The sequence below is a fragment of the Triturus cristatus genome, chromosome 2_2 (assembly GCF_964204655.1).
Source record: "Triturus cristatus chromosome 2_2, aTriCri1.1, whole genome shotgun sequence".
In the NCBI taxonomy this organism is placed as follows: Eukaryota; Metazoa; Chordata; class Amphibia; order Caudata; family Salamandridae; genus Triturus; species Triturus cristatus.
In genome coordinates, this window is record NC_140582.1 from 1,048,711,159 (window position 1) to 1,048,734,180 (window position 23,022).

Here is a 23,022-nt window from a genome sequence, read left to right on the forward strand (position 1 = left end):
AACTGGTATGGAGTTCTAGATTTTGGGTACATTTCCCGAGAAGGAGCAAGACAGGGTTTTTTTGTTTGCAGGCTTTCGGTGGAATGCGAGGGAGGGTATTGGTGCTCCTGAGGTTCCTCGTTTGTCCTGCCTCTTTGAGTTTAGAGGCCCGTTTTCCGGTGTGCAGAGCTTTGTGTGTGAGACAGGCAGTTCTGAAGTTGGCACGCATTTCGATTGGTAGCCACTTCAGTTCTCTTAGGGAGGGAGAGATGTGGTCATATTTATTTGCTCCTGTGATCATCATGGCAGCTGTATTTAGGGTTACTCGGAGGGGAGCTAGGTGAGAATTTGGCATGCCCATGAGAGTAGCGTTCCATTAGTCCGATCTGGACAGCACCAGGGATTGAGTGGCCAGTTTAAGGTCGTTGGGGGGGGGGGGGGGGGGGCGAGAGGGGGGGGATGAAGGGTTTTATTTTGTTGAGTGATTTTAGGTTCAGGAATGCGCTCTTTGCTTAGTTCTTGATATGTTTGTCCATGTTTAGGGTTGCGTCCAGGGTGATACCCAGGAATTTTACAGAGTCTGCCAGGGTGAGCTTGCAATTAAGACCGTCAATGGACTTTAGCCATTCTGTGGCTAGAGGGGGGAGGTCTGCTACTTGTTGGAAATAAGGATTTCCGTTTTGGTTGAGTTTAAGGTGGTTGTGGGATAGCCAGTGTTGGACTTCTCGTAGGGTGTTGTTTAGTTTCTGTATGTCTCCTAGTGACGAGGTTTCAAGGTAGATCTGGGTATCATCAGCATAGAGGTGGAAGTGGATGTTGACCTTTTTGAGTATGGAGGTGAGGGATTCCATGTAGATGTTAAACAGTGATGGGGAGAGAACCGATCCTTGTCCCCATACACCGTCACGTCATGAACACGAGTTATAGCATCCTCCATGTATTTCAATGTGCCATCATTAGATCCCCCTTGCCTCAATTGTACCTGCACATGTTATGAGCCTGTTAACCCTCAATCTCACCTGCCATGTAAAGCACACACCTCATTGGCAGCCTGTCTCTTGTGTATTCCCAATTAACACTTAAAATGGACAAGCACAAGTCGCCTATGTCTGGAACCTGTTATCTTGGCATTAAATCAACAATGCTCCCTCTAGTTGAAGTAAATATAAAGATGGCTTTTTTAGCATCCACCGGTCTGCAGCGAAGTATGTTGGCATATGTTGATTACACACGCAAAGCCGCCAAAGAAACCAGATGCATGAATAGTCTATGAAAGAAGGGAATGAATTGAAAGATTGACAATAATAACATTTATCTCTTTCTAAAGGAGCCTACATGCTACTAAAGTGCTGATTTCACGGTAATCATTGCTATGATAGGGTATTTCCACAGTACTTTTGCAGCGATCTAATCATCTTGTCATTCGCTCAAAGCATTTGCTGCATAGCCTCATGACCGCCGCCTCCTTGAATAATCCCCTAATCTCTGTAGCTAGAGGGGCTGAATTAGAGGCGTCAGAGGACCGAATGCAGGTCTTAACTGCTCTTTTACCGCAGGAGTCTGCTAGTTACTGAACTCACCTGAGGTAACCCCGGCCTGTTGCTTGTGCTGTCCAGCACGGCTGCAAAAAAAGTATATTCGGCAATTGAATTTCAAAAGACATTGGATGAAACCTCAGAACTACTGGTTTCTTTTAGTAGGGGCCATGGTAAGTAGCTTGTCAATAGCCAAGAACCTATATCTTGCTTCTATTGACCTATTTGGTTATACTGTGGCTTCTGCTGCTCTCAGAATTATGTGGCATTGCCTATTTACATATCCTGCTAAAAGTCATAATAGTTCACTATTCTAGAACTGTTTGCCTCTTCTTGCTACCCAAAGGCAGACCTGGTTGAGTAGGGTTCTCTGTAATCGGGGCATACAGAAATAGTTGAACAGTCCTTTAATATGGCATGTAAGACACCTTGATGGAACACCTGGTGATTGTCCTCTCTGTTGGAACGCTCTCATTGCGGCTTATCATTGCAATAGACTGATTGGTGGGTTCCTTCATTCATGCTAATGACAGATCGCTACTAAATAGTCTTTTCCATGGAAGCTTGCCTGCCTGCAAGCGATAACATAGGTTTGTCAAGTCCATGTATCCATGTTGTTTGAGTCTAAGCTGTAATTGTAATTACTCTGTAGCCATATGGAGAACTTCTGTTACTGTGATGCTTCTACTGGAAACGGATACAAGTCCTACAATCCTGTTGGTTAGTGTCCATCATGGTGTGTTGCTAGGACATATAGAAAGCCATGTTAATTACAGATGTTCATGCACATTCTACCAATGCAATGTCCGCTTTCTGAGCTGTCCAGAAGTTCACCCTTTTCTGCAATTGATAAGGTGGCCTCCTTCATTCTGTAAAATCTCGTTTTACGTTCTGCATTCTAGTTGTGTAAGCAGATTTTATATTTAGCCAATCAGAACAGTAAGGCTTGTAATTGTTAATAAGAAGTGATGGCTGATGTATGCAAAGCAGGCGTTGGAGCAGTGCCATGGACGTGTGGTTATAAATACTGCATCACATGGCCGCATGCTTTCCGAACTGCAAATCTGTGCATCTTCATCCTGCCTCAGGTGGGGGAAACCCATTAAAAGCTAGCCAGGAAAAAGGCCTAATTAAGAGCAAAAGGGTTGCTACTGGATTTTGATCCATTGACATTTTTTTGTTTACATTGTTATTTTCATTTGCATTTTGACAGAGAAATAAACTTTTCATTAGCTGTGAACTTTACCTCGTTGCCAATATGTTCATGAATTAGCATAATTGAAGTGTCAAATTTCCAAAATTGCCAGGGATCAGGAGAAACCTCGATATCGCTTCAACATCAGCCATGTGGCATGCAGCTCTTAATAGTTACAAATCATTGTTTAAGATACTTGAGGTCTTAGGTAGACAGCACCCTTAGCTACATTTGGGTCTACTGCTTACTGATAAACGGAGACGTCCAATCAATTCACTGAAGCTCCCAATGGAGTCATGTGAATATTGTAGAATATGGTTACTAAGATAGATCCTTTTGGCACCTTAGATAGGAATACTAGTCATCAAAATCGTGTTTCCCATACTCGCTCGCTGAACCAGTTAGTTCCTTAGTATATTAATAAGGGTGACATGGTTAATTATTTCAAAAGCCACAGAGGACTCCCAAACGGGTATCTTTGTCATCAAGTGTGCAATGTACATCACATACCAAACATAGCCAAGTAGTTTCTCTGTGGCAGCTAACATGAAAACCAAACTGTCTCTGACTCGACCGATCCATTATAGCGACCGCCTATTAAAAAGGGCTGCTATGCAAGTCTCTGTCACTTTACCCATATTTGGAAGATGGGCAGTTGGACAATAATTCTCCAATAAAGTGGCATCTGACGTGGGTTTTTAAAAAGGGATGTGATTTACCATAGCTTATGTTAGCCGAGGAACACTCACTGAGGAAAGATGCTTTTACGACCTCAGAAAAACCGACCATGATCTAAAAAAAGTTCTCTTAACGACCCAAGCAGTAGTTTCTTTTTTAAGCCTCTGAAAAAAAGACCTACTCAGCCAGGGAGAAACAGCTTTTGTTGTTATGAAGATATTAACCCTTTCCTTATGCAAGTTTCTAACATTTCTCAAAATTAGCAATTTTCTGTGAGAAGTAGAGGTCAGATGCAAAGCTCTGAATAAACACTCTCTGAGAATGTGATTTGAAATAAAAAGAGAAGGCCTTTCTACAGCATAAAGTGCTGAGCTGTATAGACCTAAAATAGTTCTGGCCTGGATAATCTCCGAGTCTAATTTATCCCATTTAAAAATGGTTAAAGAAGCTTCACCTTTTGGTGCTTCCAATTACCATCACTATGCTTAACACAGATGTACTTTTGACTTACAGATTCCAAAAAACAAGGAAATTAAGTAACCACAGATCTTTTCTTTTTAACTCTGGTGGCATGATTGTCAATAACGGCTGATATCGGGTAATTATGCACCTTTAAAGTCTCAACAGAAAGAACATTGCTGTATTCTCATTCCATTTATTATATCTTATTTCTGAGCATCCCTAATGACACACTACTAACCTTGCACGCTTTTGAAGTTGTATAACCTGGCATCCTGGGCCTCATTTTCCCACTGATTTCTTTTTTGCCTTCAACCCTCCTGTTTTGCTGACTTAGTTTGTGCTGGCCTAAGGATTCTGAGTAATTTACCAGTGCTAAAGTGCTTGTGCTCGCCCCTCAAAACATGTTAAAACTGGCTTATACCCAATCGGTCTATTTAATATACATGTAAGTCCCTCATGTAGTGGCATTACCTGTGCTTAGGGCCTGTAAATTAAATGTTGATAGGTGGTCTGCAGCACTGATTGTGCCACCCATTTAAGTAGCCCTGTCTCAGGTCTGCCATTGCTGCCTGTGAGTGCAGTTTTAATCTGCCATTTCGACCTGGCAAAAGATTGCCATGCTCAACCTTTCCTTTCTAATACATATAAGTCACCCCTGGATTATGCCCTGGACAGCCCAGAGAGCCAATTATGTTAAATTGTGCATGTCCTGGTAGAGAAACTCTCAAATCCGTTTTTCACTACTGCAAGGCATACCTTTCCAATATGATAACATTGGAGTTATCGTGTTACATTTAATAAGCTGTAACCTCCAAATTGGAACAGGCAATCTGTTCGTGTTTGGTGTCTTTGTAATATTAATTAAAGATCCTCTTTTACAGTGGAGTTGAAACCCCTAGCTATAAAAATCTGCGACAACGAGGTAATCGGAGAGTCGATTTCGGGTATGGCCAAATTGAAGTTGTTTGTGGACGATATTATTTTATATCTTAGTCCTTCCTGACAGCCTGAATCTAGAGCGGGTATTAAACGGAATTTAATCAATTTGAATTGATTGGGGGTTATAAAATAAACCAAAACAAAGATTTTAACTTTGAATTCTGACTGCGATTTTCTTCCCTCAAATCTTAAACATCAAGCCCTAAAACCGGAACCAATAAACTGTTTGGGGATATTTGGTTCCAATCAATATGGGCAGCTATTTAAATTGAACTATGAAGTCATGTGGGGTAAAATTTAAATATTGCTGGATAATTGGCCACTTCTACCTCTAACTTTGATGGGCTGTGTCCATACTCCCGCTACTCGTTTTTTTTTATAGGTGTACCCTTAAAAATTAATACTAGTTATTTCACAGAGCTAGAATATATGTTTAGAGAGTTTGTCTGGAGGAAAAAGGTATCCAGGGTCAAACTCTCAGAACTACAACTAGATATTAATCAGGGTGGGTTAGCATTGCCGAAAATCCGAACATACTATGAAGTGGCTATTATAGATCTAACAGCTTGTTTGTTGGAATCAAGAGGTTTATTGTATAATTGTTTTTGGATTAAATGGTACTGGAATCTGGTTTGCAGTTCCCAATATTTTTAAAGACATCTAAACTCCCAACAAGCATTGGCATAGCCAAAAGGTCTCGCCTTTGGGTCCTTATAAGTATTTAGTTATGCAGCACAATATCCTTGGTGCAACAACATTAACTGTTTCATGGCTAAACACTTATAAGGTCCTAAAGGCGAGACCTATTGGCTATGCCAATGCTTGGTTTTTTAGCGCTTGAACACACCACATCCATGTCATCCTTCATACTGAACAATCCTATGGACATTACATAATAGACCCCTGAAATGGTTGTGATTCAAAACATTATGTACATAGTCAGAGGTTGTATATTGCCACTATAATATAGATTTCAACACTTTTACTAAATAAGCCTTAGATGCAGACTTTGAGTTGCTAAATTTGTGTCTGTTTCACTGAGTGGCTGTAACTTCAGATAATTTCCTACGTGCGTTTGGGCATAACCATGCCTTCTCCAGGAAAAGCCACAGCAGATACAGGCAATATCTGTAAATACAAAGAACATATGTGTGCCGCCTCACCTGACATTACATTAGCCATGAGATATCTACATATAGTTATTGCTTCGTATTTGGTTGCCCATCACCTCAGAGAAAAGCAAAAGGAAGAGCAAGTCACTTAGATAAGTAGCCCATCGTGCCAGTAGTGAAGGAGCATGAAGAATTGAATGCTAGAATCACAGATGTGCTTGCGTGCTACAAATACTGAAAGAGCCAAGAGAACACCCACATCGGTGGTCAAAATGTCCCGATATACGTGCTTTTGCGGTAAAAATATCATTACCATATACTGCGGAGACTGTCCTCCTGGACACTCAACAAATGTGGTATGTCCTACTTAAAACGGAAAACATGCCCAGGTCTTCTATTTAAGACAAAAGAAAGAATGACATTTAGATGTCTGATAATGTACTGTAGGCATATTTGGCATACAGGGCCCACTTATAGGCTGTCTTTGTAGCTTTTTATTAAAAACGAATTCAGTGACCAGTTTCTTGAAACCTTCCTACATAAAACAAGAAAAACAGACATCTAGGTCATGGTACATCAGTGGCCTAATTACCTAAACCAACTTCTGCTTCGAGGTTCCATACGAGATTCCAAGAAAGAATATAAAACAGCGCAAGGACTTTTAAGGCCTGACAGCCAAAGGCAGTTCAAACAATGATAGGTACCATCGTATGGATAGACAAAACGAACTCTTCAGGATGAGGTGGTTTAAAACTGGTGTGAGATGGCAACTAAATAAATGATAACATAAAAATACCTCCAAATTAAAAAAGGGAACACGAGTTAAAGCATCTGAATAACCGTGGCTGGAAAAAACAATGCAGAATCACGATACATAATAGGATTCCAGCGTCGCAATAGGGATGGAATGCATTGTGGTGCAAAAAGGACTATGTGTGAGTAGTAACCCGGCATTAACGTGGTTTCTATCCTGATGAATAAGCCTTATGACTCTGACTCCTACAATGAGGTATTCGATATGCCTCGACCCAACCACGCCGAATGTTGATAGATGCAATACATGTGGTACAGGAAGCCGGATGATTTGATGCAACCCCCGCGCTTGGATAAAGTATAGAAATAGTCAGACGGAAGTCATGTTACAGATGACCAGTTTCTGTCTGCTGCTACGGATCATAGTTTGATTCCAAAGCTGGTTAATCTACGAGGCGGCCATGATGTAAGTGTGGGTTGTTCAAAGTGAACCCAGTAAGAAAATCATAATACCAAATAAAGACCTAATAGAAATGGAAAAGGACGGAAGTTTATACACAGATAATTATGATATAGCCCAAGAGCGATATTGTCGATATTTGACTTCCTATTCAGGCTCTGCAGAGCAATATGTGCGCAGGCATGTCTAAATAGTCTAAAACCGTCATATCATCTTCAAAAGATGTATAATAACTATATGGCTAATGTAACGGTGTGAAACGACTCAAAATGTGTCACAGATACAAAGCCTAACAAGCCCGGGAATGGTGCGTGTGCGCGCAGTCTTCACTTTTCAAGCACTGCACTCGTGCTTGTGACGCGCCGCTGTGCATGCGCGCGCCCGCAAGGTGGATGCCGCCACGAGCGCAGTGCTGGAAAAAGTGAGGAGCGGCGGCTAAAGGCCCTCCTAAGCAGCGCGGCAGCGCATGCACGCTGCGTAGGCGAGACCTAAGAAGGCGAGACCTAAAAAGGACTAGATATAAGACTGCAGTCTTTTTTTTTAGCAAGCTGGTTCTTATTGATTTGCATTCACCTAATTTTAGATCATGCAAAGTTTGGGACTTCAAATCCAATCCAGTCACCTTAGAAATTGGAAGGAATGTGGTTTCAGAAGAGCTGGGGCGCTTTTTAATGAAGAATAGAGTAATTACTTGGCAAAAGGTTCAGTATAGATGCGGTGAACCGAACAAGCCTGGCTTTTTTGAATATTTACAGATGATATATTTCTTAAACAGATACAATCTTTCGTCTAGCGGCGCTCCGACTAAGTTGGTGACCGCTCTATTTTGAGCTAAACTAACAGGGGTGGGTAATTGGTACTCTCAGTTGTGCAATCAAAGTGAATCTCCACTGGTCGAGAAATTCCTAGAAAGAGTAACCCGGGAAACCAATTTCACTCTGTCAATTCAGGAGTGGCAGACCATATCCCAGCTAGGGAGCAAGGCTTTAAGAGCTGCCAATTTTAAAAGAATGGCCTTCTTGTCTCGGTGGAAGACATACTATACACCTAAAATACCTGAAGTAGAGAACAGATGCTTCAGCTGCCAGGCAGAAGGGGAAGGGGCTTGGCTACATATATTCTTCACATGTCCAAAACTAGGGCCATTTTGGGCCAAGATTTTTTCGGCCATAAGCCAGGCAATCCAGAAGAGGCTAGATCCAGAGGTTGAGGTAGCCCTTTTCGGTATTACCAGAGTTAGGGAAAGCTTGACAAAAGCAGAAGAAACTTTCATAGCAATTTGCTCCCTCGTTGCTCGCTCCCTAATTCTCTAGAATTAGAGGTCGGCAGAAGTACCTTCATACTTGAAGTGGTTAAATAAGATGAAACGAACCATGATGTTCGAAGAAGTATATGCTAGGCAGGTGGGCGCTACAAGAAAGTTCACTACGGTTTGGAAGTATTTAGTGAATCTTGAAAGTAAGGCGGAAATCGAAGTCTTATAGATATTTTAAGTAGGATTAACTAATTTGAAGGCTGGGGTTGAAATCTAAAAAAAAAAATAAAGAAAAAAATAAATAAAAAGCACACGTACCTGAATTCTGACTTTTCCCGTGGCGCTATCTTGTTTGGTGAAGGATAGACGTCTTTGGGTTTTATTTGTGTATTATAGCACTTCAGCACTTTAGTATGTTAGAATTGCACATTTGTAAAAAGTTGGGATATTGACTAAAGCATTTTTGAAATTCGGGGATGCAGCCAGATTATTGTTGCAATACGCTGTTTTGTACTCTGTTGGTCTAATGCATAATGTGCATGTCTTGATCAAATAATGTTTTTTTTAAACTCCCTGTTATTGATTGTTATTATCATGACCCATATGCTCTGCGCAATAAAAAAAAAAAAAATGAATTTTTGGTTGCAGTTTTGAAAATGACTTTTTAAAAAAGTTTGAGTGGGAGTCAATGAGAAAGTACAATTTAGAAAGTAAATTAATTGCATGTAATTAATTTACTTACTAAATTGTACTTTCTCATTGACTCCCATTGAAACACTATTGTATTATATTGTACTCACCCAGGTCTCACTGGGGTGAAGGGTTTCTCCTGTTTGTTTATACTTATAGAAAGTTGGCATTTTCCTGCCTTGACAATTGAGTGCATGCAGCTTGTCCCTGGGTCTCATGACTGGGTGTAGTTGGCAGTTAGACTTTGTGTATTCCTTCTAGACAGCCACATACAATAAAGAGCTTAGATGTACCTGGATGGGCCATCACTGGCAGGATGGGAGGACAGAGCTAGGCACAGTCGTACTTACACTTGAATAGCCTGTGTTTTGCCTCCGCAAAAAGAGCTGCATACTCCTTGTAGTTAGTCTGGAGACAGGGCAAGGGAGGCGGGAAACTTGTGCACTTCAAAGGGAAACCTCTAGAAGAAGCTTCTACCACTTCAAATGTGGCACCTTGTAGAAATATTGGACCTCAGACACCTGTTAAGAACCCTTCTGGACCTGTGGAGACACTGTCAGGAAGAAGGACTGCTCTGATCCTGAAAGGTCTGTCACTCTGCTGGACAGATACCCTGTTGGACTACTGCCTTGCTGGATTGATGCCTTCCTGGAGTTCTGGATTGATGCCCTCTTCCCTGAGTCAGAGGGATTTGGACCTGCACCTGAACTCAGGGCTCGCAGAATGACTCCAAGGGCTAGTCCGCTGGCCTCCTGTTCAGAGTGTTGTGTATCAATGGGGATACCCAAAAGGCTACCAGACCCGGGTCAATATTGCGGTAGTTTCTAAACAAAACAATATATACATACTTTTTGGGGAAGATATCAAAAATTACATAATTTTTCAAATTTAAAAATAAAAGGATGATAGAGTTGCGAAATTAGCAACAACAATTATTAAAAAACAAACAATAAGTTGTATCCACAATACCAATTTTAAATTCAAACTTGCAAGGAATGCAGTTTATTTCCAATGAAGTTATGAAATTAAGTTGTGGCAACGCAGTTGCTCATTCTTCTTTAGATGATTCAAATATTTACAAAAATAGGTGTTCAGGGTTGTGAAACGGGAAAGTGATTGTGGTTGAAGTGGAACCGTGAGGGTGGTGGACAAGGAAAAGGTAGTGTGACATATATCCATCACATTCACATGGTGATACTGATCCAGCCTTAACAAAGGTCAGTTGTTCCAAATGTGTCACATAGCAGTACATAAACACTGTCAATAAATTACAGTTGTCCTGGCTTGTGATCTGATTGTAGTCAACTTTCCAACCCCTATAAAATTAACTAGGTGAATCCAGCCTTAGGGTGGGGTCTTCATCAGGACATGAGAAAGTGAAAGGCGACTAGAGGCAATGTGATAGTGCATATTAGGAAGGCAAATCTTATTGAAAAAGGTAGTGAACGCGCGTAAAATGAGGTAAATGATTACCTAATAAAGCATCCAGCGTGTTTCTATGGGCTGTGCAGTCGTGTGAAAATTGGGCTCAACAGAGCTCCTGAATGCAGAGAAAACACTTATTAAATATATGCGTTAAAGAGCAAATCAGAACAAAATTCTCAGACAGAAAACTGAAAAACCCTTTGTGTATGAGCACTTACTCAAAAAGGGGTTGGAGGTACGGCCATCCGTGCGCGTACGTGGAGGTATACTGTAGGTCCAAAGATCACTGACAGATTACACAATAATCTAAAAAGATTCAGGACAGAAAAGGTGGCGTAAAGCGGGTTGCAGAAGTGGGGAATTTAATTACCACTTCATGTAGACATCCACAATGTGTAGCCGTAGGTCCACTCTCGTCCCTGTGTAAAATATCACGATTACTAAACGCGCTAAATGAAGCTGCAGGGGGGTGGGAGTGACATAACGGGTACAACAAATGTATGGGCCTGCATGTTTAAACATGCATCCAGTGCTTTAATTGGGCCGGTACTCACCGGTACGGAGTACCGGCACTTCTTAGTTGTATCTTTGAGTACCGGCACTTCGCTACTGCCGAGGAGAGTACTGGTACTCATGAAACGCTGGTGCTGGCGGACGGTTTCTGACAGCCCAGGCACTTCTGTAGACCTGAGCCGAGCCCCCGCTGATTTATTCAGCTTGGGCTCATCTGCATACCGTCGGTGTGTTCACCATCACGCTGTGTTGCAAACACAGAAATCGAGGCAGGCCGGTGACAACGCTATTCTGAAAGCCATGGGAGGTAACCAGGTTCAATTAGCTTTAATCCCACCTGACTCTTTTAAGTGTCTGCTTATCCCTGTCTGCTTGCCGGTGATTGTTTTTGTGTGAGAAAAATACGAGAGAAAGGGGGAGAGAATATAGACACTCATGGAAGGTATATCAAAGGAAATGTGTGGAATGCTTGTGTGTGCACGTCTGCTTGTTTCTTTCTGTGTCGCTCGAGAATATATAGTATTGTGCCAAGCAACAGCAATTAACAGTATTGATGTTGCACATATTAAAAAAAAACACAAGTAAATGTTAAAATTTCACCGAGTTTGGCTTTCCTTGTGTAATGAGTAAACAAACCTTTTTTGTTTATTGAATGACATTTCTCATGTGTTTTGGTAGAACGTAACGTTTGATTTTGTAACATGTTCACTTGTAATTTTTCTCCTTATGTATCATTACTGCTCCTATTGTGAAGCGCTCTGACACCTTCGGGTAAAGCCCGCGCTATATAAAAACGCATTAAATAAAAAAAATTAAAAAATGTGTTTTGGTATGTGCTGCAAGTAGTATAGAAGTCAAGAAGTATCGGCATGACTTCTCCTAAGCCCCGCCCCAAGCCACCCCCACTCGCCACATTTAAATGAGTACCTGCACTATTTTTTCCCCCATTTAAAGCACTGCATGCATCTCATCACATATTACCATTCTGATGGAAAATACCGTATTTAACAATACCTCATTTAAAAGACGGACAGAAAGCTTACGGCAATACCCTCACCTTGAAATAACCGTCCGATTCTGCTTACAGAATGAGCTCGCGGCTACACATCCCGTTAATATACGTGGATGGAAGCGTGCACGTGGAGTGCAGCAGCCGGATGGCTTCACGTTGGGTAACGTGAGAGACGGAGCAGCGTGCCGGTGGAAAATAGGAAAAAGATAATGGTCTCGTGGGCTGGAGACTAGTACGATTTGGGTAACGTGGAGTTCTGAGAAGAAACTGGTAAACCGTGTAGCGAAAAAAATTAAAAAATGTATACGATGTTGAAATGTTAAAGGACTGCAACCATGTCAATTAGAGTAGTTCAAGAGCGACTCATCAACGGTGACAAACTAAACAGTAGAAGTTACATACAGCAGGTTGTTAATATTTACAAGAAACCTCGTGTTATAAATGCACATAATGTTAATGCACCACTCATGTCGAAATTGCAGAGGTACATGACATACTCTAGAGTAGAAGTTACTACAGGAGATTGTTGATGTTAGCGAAGTACCCCATGTGTGTAACACATATAAATGTTTATGCAATGTTCAGATGTCAAAATTGCAGCGCGATCACCTGAATAATCATACTGGGAACACAAAAGAACAGTGTGGATTAAAACAGTCATGCAGTCATGTTGACAGATGTGGCTCAGTATAGGGGCGAGAGAGCATTACTCAGTGGCGAGCATAGATAATTGGGCATTTGTGCCATCGAGTTTGTTGAGCCCATTGTTTAGTGTCCTTTTAGGTCTCGGCTCGAAGGCTGCGCTTGTGCGCAGTCTCGATCCGAGATTTAATGACTTGGAGAAGAGGGGCTTGAACCCGCCCCTCTTCTCCCCTGTTCTCCATTGGCTGGCCTCTTCAATGCTGGCCAGCCGTTGGAGAAGAGGTCCCGTCACTCCGATCAGGCCCCGTCCTTTTCGGATCGGGGGGCGTGGTTTTTGCAGAAAGTCTAATTATCTCCTCCAGCCAATGGCAAGAGGAGATAACAGCAAAACACGCCCCCGAATCCGAAAAGGACCCTGCGTTTCTCCGAGGCATTTCTGCTCTGCCTCGGAGAAAGGCAGTGGTGTGCTTGTTGCATGGTGCTGTAGAGAATAGCTAGAAGAAATCATTGCCAAAGTCAATAACTCGGATGTGCGAGTACTGGCGTCATCAATACTGTTAAGCTAGTCGAAGTGCAGGGGAAACATTATCTGTGAGATACCAAATACTCCGCAACGCCAATCGCCCACGTGGCCGACGGGGCCACCGTGAACGGGTCCAAACGTGTCACTATGACCTACTGCGGTAAGCCCTGTTCCGAGACGTTACTCTCCCCTGTAGGCCATCTCATTTAAAGTCAAGGAGAAAACAGGTCCAAAACCGAAAGAAGGTAACACCGACCGGTACACAACTGACGTATTCCAAACTAAGAGAAACACCAACGCAACTGCACTGCGGTCCCTGCTGTCAGTCGGAGGACGGCTCAGACTACGGCATGCGCAGACCACACAACCAATAAAAAGTGCGCCATTCTGTGCAGTTTATTAGGATCGTCTCAAATGGTGCCAAGTCTCCAATACTAGGTACCCTTACACATTTTCTCTCATGCGAGTCCCCGAAATGTTCAGCAGTGGGATTGGTTGGTATACGACCCGGAAGTGCTAACATTACAGACAAATTACATCCGTTAAAACGTCAACGGGCACTGGGCTGAATTTACGGACTGTCTGTGTAAGTAGCTGACAGGTTGTCATCTTATTTACGACCAAACGTCAGGACCTGGCAATAGTAAATTTTAGAAAAATACTTCGAAATGAGCAAATGTCTTGTCTTCGCAGTTTAAAAACACACTACCACCTTCGCGATCAATCGGCATATTTACTAGAGCTTGCCTTGGAAAGATGAAGCTATTTTATGGCAAGGCTACTATTTTACTACGTTCTTTTTACGAACCCGACCTTCTTTAGTATGAATATTTTATATTTTTAATGCGTTTTGTATTGTGCTGGACACGTTTCCTCAATGCAACTTGATGATACACAATGAGGAGAACCTTTAGAGTTTTATGATCCTCAAGAAGTGGGCTTAGTCGCTTGAGTTCCACAAATAGCAGATTACACGAGTGGGATAACGGACAGTCAAAACATCATAGGGTAAAAGATTTGAGAAGTTGTTATTGTATACAATCTTTTGTGGTGGGTGAGCACCGGGGCCTTCAGAGTGGAATTCGTCATGTTCAGGGAGAGGTGTTTACTAACAACCATTTACAATGCAACGGTCTCGGCATTGTTAAAGTTAGAGCTATTGGCATTGCTCGTGACAATGCCGTTTCTTTAAAGGTTTTAAAAACAAAAAGATAAACAAAAATAATGTCATGAGCAATGCCAATAGCTCTAACTTTACCAATGCCGAGACCATTGCATTGTAAATGCTTGTTTTTTTTGCATCCACTTGCATTCTCTTGTATTTAAGATGGAGTTGATGTCACCTCCCCTGCTTCCCATGGACACTTTCTCCAAAACGAACCATCTCAATGATTCTGGTTTGTGTAGTTTTGCGGTAAAATGTTCGACTAATGGTGCACCCACTGTGCCGCATCTAATCCTACTACAATGTAGTATCCTTGATTTAACTTTTTGTCTCGTTTGGCCAATGTACAGTTCATTACAAGGGCACAATATGCCATAGATCACATCTGTTGTGTTGCAGTTAGAGTGAACTTTTAGGTCGATGATGTGCTGTTTGTAAAAAAAATTGCTTGGTCTCAATGTTCAGCTTGCATGCTTTACATTTAGTGCATTTGTTCAGAGTCACAGGGACATAACAGGCTCCCAACTCCCAGAGCCAGCCTCCAGATCCAGCAGGAGCCAGCCCTTAACCCCCAACTGGTGCTTCTCGGGTTCTGGACTCTTGGTGTGGGCTTGTAGAGGCTGAATTGAATTTTCGGGACTGTTTGCAAATGTGCCTGTTGGTCCGGAAACCTTGTCACTCGCACAGTCCGCCAAGGCAGTTCTGTCTGCCCGACCCTTTGCGCTACAGTATCAACCGGTTTCTGGGAGTGCCACTGCGAAGCTTGAGCCCAATCATTCGCGATGACAGCAGGATCTTGGTGCTACAGGGATGGCTGTCTGTGACACCTGGTCTGTTCTTCATGCTACATTGACGACCGTCCGCCACGCCTTCCTGCTTCTCGCGGCACCCTCCACAACGACTCTTTGCACTGGACTGAGAAGGTAACTTCTCAGTGGGACGAACATTGTCCCTGTATTCCAGTGTGAGCGCTATACCTGGAGCGCTGCTCTTGGCAGTTCCCTGATTTTAAAATACCAGTTTTTGCTTTTTATTGAGCCCAGACGGGCTCAGGGCTGGCCCCCCTGCCTGTTTTACAGGAGCCACCGTCTACATGTATCAGGTATAGGAGGGATGACCTTCTTTCTTGGTGGTCCCCTATGGTATCTACTTGTAGCTTTGCTCATGCGGACGGATACCCGTTCCTCCCTTGTGGGGCCTGCAATCCGGATTTGGATAACTCTGTGTTATCAATAGCTTTGCTGAACTGCCGCTCTTTACCCAACCACGCGACGGAAATCAACTCCCTCATCCTTGACCATAAATTGGATGTTCTGTTCCTAACGGAGACCTGGATTTCCTCATGCTCCGGCCCGGACATGGTTAGAGCACTTCCACCAGGCTTCCTCATATCCCATCTAGACAGACCTGTGGGCCGGGGCGGAGGAATTGCCATCCTTTAATGGGATACGTTAGTGTGTAAGGCCCAAGATGGAGGGCTGAGCGACTGTGAGAGCTGTCAGTTCTCCATACGTCTGTCGCCTACGGCGTCCCTGGCTGGTCTTTTGATTTACCGCCCCCCTGGGACTATGGGCAATTTTATCAACTCCTTTCTCGAAACGGTCGCGCTCCTTGCCTCCTCTACTGCCAACTTTGTGGCATTGGGTGATTTCAACATTCACTTAGACGACCCCTCTTGCTCTCTGGGTATAGATCTGCAGTTCGACATCAAGGCGTTTGAGATCAGCCTGGCCAACTCGGGTGCAACGCATGCGAAGGGGCATCTGCTCGATCCTATATTTTCAAACTCGGATCGCCTTAAAATATTGCCCGCGCTGGCTCTGCCCTGGACAGACCATTTTATGGTCCCGGCCCAATGGCAGCTTGATGTCGCAGTGGCATCAACTCCCAGGGTATTTACGGTTGAAAGAGCCTGGTCTAGGCTTCCAGTGGACATCTGGGCAACACATTTGGAGTCGTCCCGGCCCCTTCCTGGGTCTGATCCGTTAGTAGCCGATGTGAACCTTAGCACCTGGCTGACCAATTCGCTCGATGCCATTCTACCTAAGAAAAGATTACTTACTAGGGGTAGAAGAGTGGGATCAGCCCCCTGGTATTCACCAGAACTGAGAATACTCAGGAAGGGCTGCAAGAGGATGGAGCGGACTTGGAGGAAGGACTGGAGTGAAAGCAGCCGGATAGAATATCGGGTGGCTCTCGGTACTTATAAATCTGCCATCAAGGCAGCGAAGGCCGTGTTTTTCGAGGAGAGAATAGGTCTCTCTTCCAACTCTTCGAAGGAATCCTTCAGGGTTATCAGAGAACTCCTGCAAACTCCTGAACCCCCGGTTACTCACGATAACCCACGTGAGACATGTCTCGAACTTGCTTCTTTCTTCAAGACCAAAGTTGAAAACATCTTGGCATCTCTTCCTCAGCCAGCCCAGGAGACACACTCGGGTGGCAGCCCAGAGCTTTGCCCCAGGCCGCGGGCAGTGGAGTTGGATTCCTTTGGCCTAGTCACAGTGGAGGAAGCTCTCGGGGTTCTGGCGACTGTGAAGAGTGGGTCACCGAGAGACCCTGTACCGATGAAATACCTGAAGCAGGTCGCCTCTATCATTGGCGGCCCTGTGACTGACCTTATAAATCTTTCTTTCTCCAAAGGAGTGGTGCCCCCCAGCTGGAAGGGAGCGGTTGTCAAGGCCCTTTTGAAGAAGCCTAGCCTGGATCCCGCCGACCTTGCTAATTTTAGGCCCATCTCTTTGCTCCCCGGCATTAGCAAGGTGGCGGAGAAACTCGTGAACAGGCGTCTATCGGGTTTTTTAGAATCCAATTTCCTCCTGGGTGATTCCCAAACGGGTTTTCGCCCTGGTCAGGGGACGGACACTGCCCTGCTCGCAGTCGTGGAGAATGCCAGGAGCATTTTGGACTCAGGGGGATCGGTGGCAATGATCCTCCTGGACCTTAGTGCGGCATTTGACACCGTAGACCACCAGGTGTTACTCCAACGGTTGGCGGGGGTGGGGGTCTCCGGGATGGCCCTGAAATGGTTCGCGTCATTTTTGGAGGGCCGGACGTTTGAGGTTTGGGAAGGTCAGGAGAAATCAACATCTGTCCGTCTCCAGTGTGGTGTGCCACAGGGCTCATCGTTGAGCCCTACATTGTTTAACATCTATATGGCCCCACTGGAGAGTGTGGTGCTGCCACTGGCTATCAAGATCATCAGCTACGCTGATGATACCCAGCTGGTGGTAGGGCTTCCCCAGTCGGCAAACCAACCCGACCGGCTGCACACCTGTTTATCTCAGATCTTTACGTGGATGTGCAGCTCAGCACTCAAACTTAACGGTTCGAAAACCGAATTGATGATGCTGGGGAACTCCCCTCCCTCCCTCTCACCGAGCAGTTGGCCCAGCTGCCTGGGAGTGGCACCCACCCCCAAACAGGAGATTAAGAGCTTGGGGGTGTGGCTGGAGCAGGACCTCTCTTTTAGGACACACGCTAAAATTACAGCAGGCGTGTGCTTTGGTCTGCTCCGGGCTGCCCGGAAGATCTTACCTCTTCTCCCGATGGCTTCGAGGAGGCTGCTAATCCAGGGACTCATCATCTCACGGTTGGATTTCAGCAATGCGCTGTTCCTGGGGGCCCCAGAAACAACCTTAAACAAACTGCAGCAAGTACAAAATGCTGCTGCTAGGCTCCTGACTGATCTTCCCAGGCGTCAATCTGCCCGCCCGGCGCTTCAGGTGCTTCACTGGCTTCCTATCAGAGAGAGGGTGAATTTTAAAGCACTCTGCATGGCCCACAAAATCCTGCAGGGTAAAGGGCCACCCATCCTACGGGAGATGGTTCAACCCTACAAGGCCCCTCGGACCTTGCGCTCGGATCACCAACATCTGCTGCAAGTTGCAAGAGTGAGGAAGGCCAGGACCGGCGGCAGAAGATTTTCCATAAATGTTGCTACTCTGTGGAATTCCCTTCCGTTTTTCCTTCGCTCTGAAACGAGTACTTTACGTTTTCGAAAACTTTTAAAGACCCACCTGTTCCCTGCCTAATGCCGCTGTCTGGTGTTATGGTGTCTTTTTTCTGGAAGAGCGCGGGGATGCCCAAGGGTAACCAGGCGCAATATAAAACTCAGTAATAATAATAATAATATCAAGCCTGCGCTCTATTAAGGTCTGCCTGAACTTTTGACTTTCTCCTGGTCTCGCACGATGGGCGTGAGCAGCACTTTGGGCTTTTTGGCATAATTTTCACTTGAATCTTTAAAGTTACTTAACTCTAGTTATACTCATTGCATTTTTTCATTTTGTTCTTAAATAATTATTACATTATGATTTATGTTTCTGAATTGGTGTGTGACTTTTGTTGTGTTTTCACTTTATTACTGTTTGTGTGCTGTATAAATACTTTACATATTGCCTCCAAGTTAAGCCTGGCTGAGCTGTGCCAAGGTACCAGAGGGTTGAGCGCAGGCTAATTTGGAGTTTGCCCCCAAATAAACTCCTAGGTAGTCTCAAAATATTCCAATACATTTATGAGTTCGATACCCTATGCTGTTAGCCTGATATCCGGTGGTTAAAAATTCACCTTTCCAAATTAAGGTGACAGTTTATCTGCAATAAGAGTATAATGCGCTCCAGAACATTCTGTAACATATTCACCAATTCCTCTAATTTGAATAGCACATGATTGACTATCCTGAAATTCACAGAATTGCAAAAGTAAAAACCTCCTAAACTCCCTCATCTTCTTCTCGACAACAGTCATCCATCCATATCTTCCCATTCCACTGCACCCTGTGATTTTCCTTTCCACATTCCCTTTGGTTTCACGCGCCATACAAATTTGACCTAGTAGAGAACACACTGGTAAGTGACCAAAAAGCCCACACCTGAAAAACAAATTTTCTCCATTCTCATCCGCATTTTCTTACAGATTCCTTTAAATTCTTCCATGTCCTTGTAATGAGATCTGTTTTTTAATTATTAATCTAATCACACTAACTTCACTCTCTGACTTCATTCAGGGACATCTCCTTTAATACCTAGGGAATAATTTAGCCTCATTAAGCTGTTTAAGTAGGTTATTGCAACATTCAATTGTCAGGCATCAGCAGTTTCTCCTGTACCTTCTTCTTATTTGTCCTCTGCAATAATTGGTCCCATAACATCTCATCATGAAATCCTCTATAGTTGCCGGCGAGGTTCTGAGAGCAGTTGTATAGCTGTCCACCAAGTCATAAGGAAGTTGCCCCATGCTCATAAACCTACGTCTTTCCAGTACTTAATTTTTTTTATCGTTTAGCGTAATTTTTGTTCAGTTTATTAATCACAAGTTCATACTCCTCCATTTCTACTTTATCATCTTTGTGTTCCACAAGAGGAGGTAAATGTTTCAGAATTTGTTGATCTTCTGCTCCTAGACAATATTTCAACAAAGGTAGTAATCTTTTTCTGTAAAACTCTCCCCACCTGCCACTTCCACACTGGAAAAACCTTTCCGATCTTTCCAAACAAGTGAAGGATGGCTGCGGCTATGTAAACATAATGGGGGAGCTCTCAGTTCTTTCATACTGTGAACACTACTGCAATATATGAATAGCCGGGGGAGATCACTAGACTTATTTCGTTATTAAGATAGCATGGTTTACAATAGCAGTGCCATTGCAGTGTTTGTACTCTAACAGTGGAGTTCACAGATAGACAGTTATTGTGGTAACAGTACAATACAATCGTTTTTCTACTCAATCTAGCCTCCCCACATAATTTAATTGTTTTGTATACAAAGATGGCAGTATGTGATGGCCAAACCACTACTTTATGTAGAAAGTCAATTTATTGACATGCTACGCAGCACAGATGCATTTCTAGTGAGCAGTGCCTGTTTCTGGCTGATGTTCACAACCTTGTCAGTGGTGATGTCTCTCGGTGACGAATAGGCCAGGCACCACACAAACATACATTCTTGGATAATGCTGCCTCCTTTGTGACGTATAGTTTTATACACAAAATAACCCTTGAGGAATTATTTATATTAGAAATAGGTTCTAACAATTAGTCACGGTCACAGGAGTGATCCAGACAGTGAAAGAAAGAAAATTATATTCAATGATGTATTCAAAGATAAATGTTTTTTACTTCATTTATATTGTATTTCGTTCATTATGCACGACATACACTTTTTTTGAACAGTATATACACAATATACAAACGGCAGCACAATCCCATCCGATTCTACAATTCTGTCAGGGGATTGGTGGCAGTGTAAACACCCTTTTCACCTCAAATAATTTAGTCAGCAAATGTAACAGCCCGTATACTCTAAACTTTGAATATTCAAATCACAATATAAAAAGATTTAAATCATGATATTCAAAGGAAATAAGGATGTGTTGTCGACGTTTCGGTCTTTCATGGCCACATGGGTCTGCAAACCATCCTCAGGACTCAGCGTTGACAGAAGATGACTCCTGTAAATACGTGGTTCCTTCTCACTAAGTTTCAGTGAGATTCTAAAGATTCTCTTTATCCGTTACAGATTCAAAGAAAATCATCTCTTTCAAACTACTTTTATCCAACAACGGTGTCCAAATACTCCATATGGTCCGCACTCACCTTTGTGACGTATGCATGTCTACTGATGACGGGTTCGGTTGGCACACTGTTATGGCTCCTGTCTCCTCTATCGTTCTCTGAGCAGTAGACTGTGTACGTCTCAACCAACAACCTCACAAGATCCGCATTAGAGCTCGCCCACCACTCCTGTCCACTTCTACTCTTGGATCCAGTGAAAATTATTCCACTTAGAGCGAGGCATACTGTGGCCCAATTCACACAGCATGCTTCTTTATGATTCAGTCCAGTGAACTGCAGCTACACACTCCACGCAGCGTCCAAATTGAGGTGTTCTCTTCCCTACAGAAACTAGTCACTAGTGAAGCATACAGTCACAGTAATATGTGAAACAAAGGTCTTTATTACCAGTTTGACTTTACAGGGAAGGTACGGACTGCCCTGGAACCATTACGGGTCATCAATAAAGAAAAGTTTGCAGTAATCTCGTTTCATTTATCTAGAATTTGTACAGCCAGAGTTTCAAAGGCCATTTCCCATTTTATTTGCAACTTTTGTTTCTATGTCACAAAATGAAGCAGATAAAGTAGGTTACAAACCAAAAGGTGATCTATCCAATGTGCTCTCTTAGGCTTCTGACACACCACTAGAATGTTTCCAGGCACTACCAAATATAAGACGTTTCCAAGTCTGTGGACATGTGTGCAATACAGTGCTAAATTTGAGCTGGTAGTTTCTGGTGCTCAGCACTGGCACTTAATCATCAACACCGGTGCTTTTCATGAGTACCAGTTAAGGACACATTAATTCATGGTAGACACAGGGAGATTACGTGATGTTGAGCTAATGCCAAGACTCAAACCTGGTTCCCCAACTCCGAAGTCAGCGGTTCTGCACATTACGCCATATCCTCTCCCCACTTTCATGGTTAGTAGTTGGTTCTGTTTTAGGCAGCGCTAACAGGAGAAATTGGCTGGTGCACGCTGCCTCCTGACGAGGGCCCCAGCACAATTTTATTTCACAAATTACTCACTGGTGCAACAAATTTGTGTCAAATAATTCTTCATAAAATTAGGTGAAAGCTGAATGCTCTAACAAGTGGGATCATCGTAGTGTGAATTAAAATCTCTCACAGACTATTATTGTAGGTTTCCTTTTAAAACAGTGGGCAAATTAGCATCCCCAGATAGTTAGGTTGGCGACTCTTTGTGATGTGCCCTGATTGGTGAGGATCAGGGAGTTGGGGGAGAGATCCTACGGACAATAGCCTAGATCTGGGGGAACCAAGACGATGTCTGCCATGAGTAAAGAGCCTGTCGTGCGGGAATTGCATGGGGTTCAGGAAAGGCTGTGTTGAGATTTGAGAGTGCCCACAGTGGGGATGTGCAGTGACCGAAACCAGCTATTCCTGCTGGTGAACTGATGAGTAAGTAAAGGCTGTAGGGTGGCAGTTTGTTGTCTCCTTCTCCGGATTTGTTACCAGTCACTATATGACCCCATGTCCTTGGTGTAAATCTTTTCCTTTGGATGGATAGAGGAGCTGTGGATATGTCCTCCTCACAGAGTGGCAAGTCAGCCTTGCTTGGTCACTATGCCAGAATAGCAGCTTCTTCTTGCCATTTTACATACCTTAATAGTTGGCCAGGTTCTCCTACCTCCCCAGGTTGTGACTGTTGGGAATGATTCCCTGCTGTTGAAACAGTTTGCCACACTTTTCCTGTCACAATTTATGTAATAAGTGAAACATAATCTATGCAACCAGGGCAGAAGTTTGAGATCCCCCTCCCTTGGCTTTGCTTATGTTTTGGGAAAACAGCCCTTTTAACTGATGGGCTTCTAATGACCCCCTTATTATAACCTCAGTCTCTGCTGTTCAACTAGTGTCTGCCACTGTTCTGTAGTGAAACCGTTCCACCCAAGCATTTAGGTGTTATCCCATGACTGACCAGGAGAGGATCTCTTCTATCCAGCCAAATCAAGTGTTTTGGCTCACTCTGCGATCCTGGCAGTGGTTTGGCAGCCTTCAACCTACACGGACTACTTCCTCCCCCACTGCCACTATCCAGAAGTGTATCAATGTTTCTTCTCAGGCTATCTGTCACTCTGGTGGTTGGAGCTCTATTCTGGTCA

At 43.5% G+C, this 23,022-nt stretch overlaps 1 protein-coding gene across 2 annotated transcripts in view; it reads left to right on the forward strand.

Annotated features, from left to right (window-relative positions):
• Positions 1-23,022, forward strand: part of ZFYVE28 (zinc finger FYVE-type containing 28) — a 932,593-nt gene that overhangs the window by 310,245 nt on the left and 599,326 nt on the right. The gene's annotated exons all lie outside the window — the stretch shown is intronic.